At 45.7% G+C, this 9,219-nt stretch overlaps 1 protein-coding gene across 3 annotated transcripts in view; it reads left to right on the top strand.

Annotated features, from left to right (window-relative positions):
- The first annotated feature begins 912 nt into the window (after positions 1-912).
- PPM1A (protein phosphatase, Mg2+/Mn2+ dependent 1A) overlaps positions 913-9,219 on the top strand; it is a 34,863-nt gene continuing 26,556 nt past the window's right edge. For 2 of the 3 annotated variants that reach the window (XM_083438860.1, XM_083438861.1), the window contains exon 1: positions 917-1,595. The gene's annotated coding sequence lies outside the window, so the exon portion shown is untranslated. Of the gene's footprint in view, positions 1,596-9,219 lie in introns of all 3 variants that reach the window. The other variant, XM_083438862.1, reaches the window with a different exon arrangement.

The following is a 9,219-nucleotide window of genomic DNA, read 5'->3' as shown; positions in this document are numbered from 1 at the left end:
CTCGTGGTCCTCTGGATTTGAGGTACATTAGTTTTCCTACTAAGGCAAAAATTAAAATAAAATTCACTTGTAGTTAGTGGGGTCTCCTGATACTTTCACATGTACTGTATATGCCTGTATTATTAATTATTCTACCTTCCTAAGCAGTGCTTCTGCTCCTGCTTTTTCTCCTAAATCACTTTTCCTTTTCCTCAGCCTTCTGTATTTCTGACCTGCCCTGTAGGGGTGCTTGTTCTAGTGGTCTGCCGTGTTTTCAATCTCCACCCGCACCCCAGGCACAAATATTCCTGTTTTTTCCTCTACTAGAACCTGTGGAAGAGGCTACAGTAACGTTTTATGGGGGATTTTTGTGTGCAAGCGTGTCCGTTTAGCGAAGAAAACACGACGAACGCGCTGCACCCTCACTCCAGGGTGGGCGGGAAATCGGCGTGTATTATGTAAACAGCAGCTAATGTTTCGGTTGCTATTCCCCCGCCATACATTTATTTCACCAGCACCAGTAAATACGAATACAAATATTAATACTATTAATAACAGAAGTGTGGTGCGCATGGTGGGCTGCGCCCGCCTGGCCCCTTTCTCTATTTCCAAAGCTTCCCTCAGCCCTGAGAGAAGACGAAGGCCCGCTGAGGGACGAGGGTGATGTAATAACCACCCGGCCTCAGCAAACAACTCCGCCTCGCCTCCCTCCTCAGCCAGCCCCAACATCCGGGCTCTCCCCGCGCGCTGCGCCACAGCCGGCGGTACGAAAGGGAAAAAACCACCAACGACCGTCGAAAGCTGCTACTCAAGTAGACGCGGGCGTGGGGTTGGACGGACGGAGGGGAGAGGCGGGGCAAAAGGCTAGAAATCGCGCGCCCATTGGCCGCTCAGGGAGCGCAAGCTCGAGCCGGCGTGCGTGCTTGCGTGTTTAGTAGGGGGGGGGAAAGACAACTGCGCGTGCACGCACGCACGGCACGTACGCAGGCCAGGCATAGGAGAGTTCCTTTCCCCCCTCGTCTCTCTCTCGCGGGCGTGCCTCCCCTGCCTTGCTATACAGCCGACTCACCCCGCGCACGCGCGGTGTGGCGAGGCGAGCTCGCGCTTTCGGCGTCTTCTCCGCTCCGCGCTTACGTCGTCGTCCTCCTCCCCTCTCCCTCGCGCGCTGGGTGGTTCTCTTTGCGCGTGCGCGACCCTTCGCTTGCTTGCTCGCTTGCTTCGGTTGCCCGCCCGCCTGAGGGAATTGAAGCGGAGTAGTTGAGGCGGGTGCTGGTGGGGTGCGGACGGGGAAGCGCGTGAGGCGCCGTTGCCGCGAGGGGAAAAGAGGGGAGACCCGCGTGCGGCGCGGGAGGGGAGGGGTGGGCGACGGGGAGGCCGGGCGAGATGAGCGCTCGGCTCCCCGCTAGGGCCAGCCAGGAGGAGAAGCAGCAGCAGCAGCACAAACAGCGGCCGCGGCTGCCTTCGCCGCAGTCGCCGCCGCCACCGTCGCCATCGTCTCGCCCCGTCTGAATGAACTGAGGCGAGAGAGGCCGCTTTCGCCGGCTCGGCCCGGTCTGGCTCAGGCCTCCTCCCTGCGCCGCTTCGGAGCGCCCACTCAGAGCCCCCTCTCCCGTAGGGTAAGTGGAGGCCCCGAGGGTGGCTGTGGGGAGGCCTCGGGTGCGCCTGGGTGGAGGGAGAGAGAAAGGCCCAGGAGGAGGAGGCCGCCACCGCCGCCGCCGCCTGGATCTTGGGCCTGGAAGCCAGTGGGGAGGAAGGGCGAGGAGGCGCCCGGCCTGCGTGTCGTCGAGGATGAGGCGTCTCTCTGTGTTGTAATCCTCCTCAAAAGATCCGGCGGTCCCGGACCCCCCCGCCGCCAGCAGCTGGCATTTTAAAACACGAGCAGCTGGGGGTGGGGCAGAAACGGTGGCAAACTGGCTCTGGGAATCGGATGTTTCCGTGCGCGGATCTGCCCCTAGGAGCTTACAGTCGGAAATCCTGCACTTGGGAGTGGGGGCAAAGCAGCAGCAGAGGGGGAAAGGAACCAGGGTAGCTGAGAAAGACTTAAATGTCTTCAGTTCCTGGTGTTGGCGAGTTAATTCCACCCCCACTTTTCCTTACTAGTATATGTATGTATGTGGGTGGGTGTGAATTTGGGAGGCCTTAAAAGTAAGTAAGTCAGACTCTTGCACTCTGAGTCGTTGGTTCGAGCCCCAGGTTGGGCTGAAGATTCTGCATTGCAGGGGGTTGGACTAGATGGCCCTCAGAGGCCCTTCCAACTCTGATTCTGTTATTCCTAAGCAAAAACCATGCTCTTTTATTCAGTTTATTTTAAACACCCTAATATGCTGAGCCTTTAGTATATACAGGGCGCTAAATCTGACAGGCAAGTCTTTACGTGTTTCCTTGTGGGAGGGAAGAAGACTCTTTGATTTTGGCAGAACTTATTTATTTAGCACCGCAATCTGAAACAGAGAGAAAGGTTTTAGTTGTGTGTGTGTGTGTGTGTGTGTGTGTAGAAGGCGGCCAAATGTTTGGGATTTGATTCCTCTGTGTTCATTGTTCATGCCAACCCAATCCGGTGATGACGTAGCTGGATGTCTGTATCTTCCCCTGGAGGGATGGTGGTGGGCGAAAAAGCTTGCTGTCTGCCAGGATTTATTAATAATGGTTATAAGCACACATTCTCCTCCTCCTGCAAAGCATTCTGCTATCATTCACAGAGAACCATTAATAAATGAGTCTATTTATAAAGCGCCCCACCCTGCTGCATCATCCACTTTGCTAGGTATATACTTTCAGATGTGCAATATTTATGAAGCAGTCTGCCTCAGTGATTGCCTTCCTACACACACAGCTATTGCTGTCTCTTTTAGAAGAAAAAAAAGGTGTGGGAAAGGGAAATGAACCCAAACAAAAAAGGGTTATGTAAATGTGCCGCTTCTTGTGATACTTTGAATAGTGGAAGTGGGTGTGAGATGCTGTTTTCAGAGGGCTGTACTATTGCCTATTGAAATGCAAAAGGTAATTTATTATATTTTTTTCAAGTCTGCAAAGTATTTTTTTTTTTTTACAGAACAGTGATGCTATAGTTATTTATGGTGCATGTTATGATTTTGGCTCTGTCTATTTCGTGCTAAAAATATTCCAGATTCTGCACCAAGCAACTATGAATTCTGTAGCCTGTGTGCGTTCGTGTGTGTGTATTATGCAACACAAGCAGGTTTGCATATATTTGTTGTGTTCTGCTTTTAGTAGTTGGGGAGGGGCATATATATGACACAGAAGCCCATCTCCTGATCAGTGTAAATTTTGCTTAGCCTTCTCACCCCCCCAGATTTCATGAGACATTTCTTAGCTATAAAGGGGGGCGGGGGATCCACAAAAGCTGTGACTTGGGTGTTAAGTTTTGGATCCATTATGCAGTCTTGCGTTTAAGTAATTTGATAAGAATACACCTTTCTGGTGCTTGTAGTTTAAAATACAGATCGTTTTATAATTCTATAAAAGGGAATAATTTTTAAAAACACAGATTTTGGGTTTAGGATTCAGATTTTGTTGTAGAAAACAGCAAGTTGCATAGTTACTTCAGTGTGATGATTGTCCATCTTATGATGTACTAGTTAGAGTATGTGATTTCCTCACAAACAAGAATTTAATCTCTTCAGCTTATTGAGGAATCACTCTGCACACATGTGTTTTGTTAAAGCAGGTATCTATATTGGAATATGGAGAGAGCAGTTTCTTATTACTAGTGCTTTTTCTCTAAAAAGAAATGCTTAGGGGTACTCATTTTTCTACTCATATTGAAATTCTGCCCCTCAATGAGGCCAAACTTAGATTCACAAAATGTTTAGGGGTATGCATACCCCTGCCTCCCCCCCCAGAAAAAACCACTGCTTATTACCATAACCTGGTACAGGGGTCTGCAACCTTTAAGACAAAAAGAGCCACTTGGACCCGTTTCCGAAGAAAAAAAAACTGGGAGCCAGAAAACTCGTCATTATATAAATAACTTTTTTGTCACTTTTTTATTATTTATTTGTTTGACCCCTCAGAATTACTCCTCCTCATAGAAATAAACGTTAAATTAACAAGTTACCTTTTTTTGTGTGTGTGTTCTTCACTCCCCTTCAAAACAGTGACCAGCATACATGCCCCCTTTCAATGCAGTGACCAGCGTACACGCCCCTTACAATTTGGCGGGTGGGCGGGAAGGTGACGTCGGGGCGGTGCGTGCCTAATGCACGCACCCCACCCATGCGACGTCACAGCCAGTACAGCGCCCGCCACAGTGGAGAGTGTCGGGGCGCACAATGCCCCTCCTCCCCTCACTAGTATCCGCCCCGGAGCCGCGGCAAAGGTGTAAAAGAGCCACATGCGGCTCCGGAGCCGCGAGTTGCAGACCCCTGACCTAGTAGACAGACATTTTCCTCACATGTGTTTTGAGTTCTCAGGTTGAAAAAGAAGTTGAAAAGACTCTTCAATTACTACTGTTATAATGATGTTTAAAAATGTGACCTAGCATATTTTCCCTTAGTCTGCAGACAATGCAGCAGTGCTTGTGCTGTTGAAGGCGTTGTCAGTCCCTAAGAGTGAAGGTAAGATTTCACTCCTCAGTAGAGTGAGTCTTAGAAGAGCCCTAATGGAAGTAGTTGAGCTGTCAGATTTTCTTTCCCTTTATAAAGCTGTGTAAATAGTAGAAATGAGTACTGTGCTTAGAAGCCCAGTTTGGCAGAAAATAGGGAATATGTGAGGATATAGCGTAGCCAGGTAATCTTCCTCTGGGGCTCTGCTTTCTTTCAAGAGCCAGATGGGTGGAATATTTATACATGCAGATGACAGCTAGAGACTAATACTAAACATGGCAAAATAGTTTAAGAACTCTCATCATACCACTTTCCACCCACTGGAGCTGGGCTTATTGCCGGAACCCCTGTGAGAGCCTTTGCTTATTCCGGTTGAAAGCTCACTCCCTGTTATAAAGCAACTGTATGGCAATCAAATCCTACTGACTTCTCTTCCATATACTATATTAAGGATTAAGTGATAATTGTCTTGGGCTAAATTGTTGTGTTTGTGGAACAAGGTCCAGTCCTGCAGCAGAACTATCTCCCCTCTCCTCCCCTTATGCCTTCTAAGCCTGCTCTGGAGGGTTGGCAGAACCCCCAGAACAGCTTTAGGAGGTGCACAGGGGGAGGATAGAGAAGAAAGTCCCGTTGCACAAGTGTACTCGTTCCCTGGACACATACTCCATTTAGCACTGCATAGAATTCCACCCCACGTTTTACTACAAAGAGTCCTCACATTCTCTAGTGTGCTTAAGGAACTACCTGCGTTAGAAAAATCTTTCCATTTTGTGGTTGAGGAACTAAGATAGTGACTATATTGAAAGCCACATCGTGACACTGCTGTGGGGACTCCTCTTTTTCAGGTCTAAGACCAACCCTAGTGCAGTGTTTCTCAAATTTGGGTCTCAAGCTGTTGATGGATCACAACTCCCATCATCCCCAGCTAGCAGGACCAGTGGTCAGGGATGATAGGAATTGTTCAACAACAGCTGGAGACCCAAGTTGGAGAAACACTGCTCTAATGGCCCTCATTTTTATTCATTCTTTGGGCTTTGTCCTCATTCATCTTCTCCACTAGCCTTTCAGATTAGTTCAAAGTTTAACAGTGAGTCTACCCATCTGTGTGTACATGTGTCATGGTAAAAAGTTCTAGAGGGGTCACTATGTTAGTCGGTTGCAGCACCTCCCCCTTTTTTACACCTTAAAACAAATTAATTATAATGTAATATTTTGTGGTCTAGAATCCATTTCCTGAGAATTGTTATCTTTTCTTAGCTGGTATATATCCAAATGGCCCAGAGATCTGGTTAACTACTTGTCTAGAATGAATTACTTGTTCTAGGAGAGTGGCTAATTTCACATCTACTCTCAACAGTCCTGTGAGGTAGGTCATTGTTCATTCTGGTGTAACACAATATATATGTGATAGCAGCTTCAACAAATGATTAGAGGAAAGTGAGGGAAGTGGTTCAAATGTTCCTTAATGTGGAAACCACTAATCTGTAAGCCAGGCATCCCCAACATTCGGCCCTCCAGATGTTTTGTACTACAATTCCCATCATCCCTGACCACTGGTCCTGTTAGCTAGGGATCATAGGAATTCTAGGCCAAAACATATAGAGGGCCGCAGGTTGGGGATGCCTGCTGTAGGCAGTTCTGTATCAAGATTGGGAATCGTGCTGCATTGGAGTTTGACCAGTAGTAGAAGAAGAAGAGTTTGAATTTGATATCCCGCCTTTCACTCCCCTTCAGGAGTCTCAAAGCGGCTAACATTCTCCTTTCCCTTCCTCCCCCACAACAAACACTCTGTGAAGTGAGTGGGACTGAGAGACTTCAGAGAAGTGTGACTGGCCCAAGGTCACCCAGCAGCTGCATGTGGAGGAGCGGAGACGCGAACCCGGTTCCCCAGATTACGAGACTACCGCTCTTAACCACTGCACCACACTGGCTCTCACAGTAGACCAAGGAAGTATAGAACTGGGGTCCTAATCTAGTGAGACCGGAAGCCAAGTCCACTTTCTGCTTTTGAGGGGATTAGTGACTGAGCTCAGAATTTTAGATTTACTTCAGTACCTTCATCAATCTAGTAATCAGTAATCTTAGTAGACTATTTGTCAGGTTTGAGATTATATTTCTATAAAATTCTAATAGATTTACATTAGAAAACCAAAGTTGGTTAAACACTATGAAACTACATTATAAATCTTTAGAAAGGCCTCATTTTGTGGGTAGGGCAGATGAGTCATATGTAGAAGCCCCTACATCTGGTCCGTGGCTTCTCCTATTAAAATGCTTAGGTGGCAGGTCTGGCAAAGACCTTATTCCTCAGACTTCAAAGAACTGCCACCTGTAGATAGTACTGTACTAGATGCACCAGTGATTAGACTCTCTCTAAGGAAGCTTCCTGTGCTCATTTGATATATCCCAAATAATTAATTTTTGAAAAACAATTTTAAACACGCAAACTGTAAAATGCTAGTCTGGAAGCTGTTGCAGAATGCAGTGAAGAGCAAGCTGCGTAGAGTGTTTTGCTCTTACTTTGGCTCAGCTTCATTGGTTGCCTAAATCTGGACAGAGTTCAAAGCGTTGGTTGCTTTAAGAAGCCCTTACATAGTCACGGTCTTATCTAGCTTTGGCATCATCATCACTTTTGTCGCAGCTTCTTGCTTTAGTGTGATGGCCTGACATCTTTATCTCTGGGCAGTGTCTCTGACCATTTCTCTGGTGTTTTAATGGTTGGTTTAGAGTCTTTGACCTTCGGAAGGCTATTTAGTGCTAACTAGTGATTGGATGTCTATTTCTGCTGCTGTTTTAGTTATTAATATTTTCTTTTGTAATTTTTTTGTGTGTTTTGGATCTTTTGTGAGCTGCCTCATATTGAGTCCAAACAATGTACTTTAAATAATAAATAAGATCTTATATCTGGCCAATGAGATATGAGATATGTTAGGCTGAGAGATAATTTAAGGTCACCCAGGAAATTTCTTCTCTGAGTAGGGATATGAACCTAAAACATCTAACCAAAGTCCAGTTCTCTGGTGTATATACCACAGTGGCTCACATTATGGATGCTGTTGTGGATCCTTTTTTTAAACTGTTTTAATTGCTGTTGATGGTGTTTTAAATTATTTTACTGATGTAATCACACTAATTATTTTTATATGTTCACTGCTTTGGACACAGCTTTGGCAGCAAAGAATGCAGTACAGAAATGTTTCCTGCTTTACAGTGCAAACCTATACATATGAACTAAGGTGAACTTCACTGGGACAGGTAAAAATAGGGTGGCAGCTTTCATAAGAAAAGGCAGTTGTGGGTACTTTTTGGGGTGGTGTTGCATGCATTGCATTGTTCAGGTTTTTTGGGGGGGAAACGCCACTTAAATTGAGTTTTCTTGAGGTAAAGCCTTGTAATAATGGTGTGCTACCACAATGTGCTGTGTGGGAGGTAAGTAGGGTTGTTTGTCTGTTTTGTGCTTTGTTATGCCATTCTGAGTGGGTACTGACACATATAACAACTTAGGTTTCTTTTGATGTAGCTGGCTCCATGATGGCTAGAAAGCAACATTTTAAATAGTATTTTATTTATCATTTTCTCTTTTACAACAAACAACAGATTACATAAGAGCATTGCTGCACATATTTTAACTGTTACACATGTGAGAAGTTGCACTGACTTAAGTACACAAAAGACTGGTATTATATGCCTTTCTGGATCAATAACTATAAAACACAGTGATTCACATTTATATCAGAATGTTATATTTGTTTCAAGGTAATTCCGCCCCCCCCCCCTGCAAAAAACAACTACTAGACTAGAAAACTGAACTCTACAACAGAAGACACGATTTGTTTATATCATGACCAGTAATGTGATGTCAGCATTTTGTTTAAAAATGTCTTAACATAGATTAATATCTTATTGGATGGACTAGCTGCTCTAAACTCCAATGTAGGGATGGGGAACCTATAGCCCTCCAGATGTTGCTGGGCAGTAACTCCCACCATCTTCTTGACCAAGTGGGCTGGGACTAAATGGAGTTGGGAGTCTAAGTACATCTGGAAGGTTTCTTACTCCTGCTCTAGTGAAAGCAGTGTTAGAAACTGAAATATGAAAGCTAGGAGCTAAATGGCACCTTAAACCTAGGTTATGGGCCCAACTATGGAATGTCTAGGCATTTTTTTAAATAACAAGAATGCAAAGCTGGAAATGAATGAACTGCAGCTAAATATTATGTTCATTTTCCACACGGTCTTGTCCTTCCCCTGCCCACCCCCCTAATATTCTTAAGAGGGGCTCTTCTCCAGTCTTCAAAGAGTAGCTGGAAGTAGGGAGGCAGAAAAAGGTCCTTCTTTTCTTCTACTCTGCAGTTTAAATCTGAAATCTTAGGCGCAGTACTGTGCCCAGAGCTCAGAAACTGCTCATGCTAATGAAATTCCCTGTCGCAAAACGTGTCTAGAACAGGCACCCCCAAACTCGGCCCTCCAGATGTTTTTGGGACTACAACTCCCATCATCCCTAGCTAACAGGACCAGTGGTCAGGGATGATGGGAGTTATAGTCCCAAAACATCTGGAGGGCCAAGTTTGCCTATGCCTGGCCTAGAGTTTTGAACACTGAGTTTGGCAGCATATTCCACAGAAGATAATCTATTAACCATGAAAATGTTGATAGAAAAATGTGATGACTATACC

The sequence above is a fragment of the Podarcis tiliguerta genome, assembly GCF_965153285.1.
Source record: "Podarcis tiliguerta genome assembly, chromosome: 1".
Classification (NCBI taxonomy): Eukaryota; Metazoa; Chordata; class Lepidosauria; order Squamata; family Lacertidae; genus Podarcis; species Podarcis tiliguerta.
Note: the sequence above shows the minus strand (reverse complement) of the source record. Positions and strands in the feature narration are given on the sequence as shown.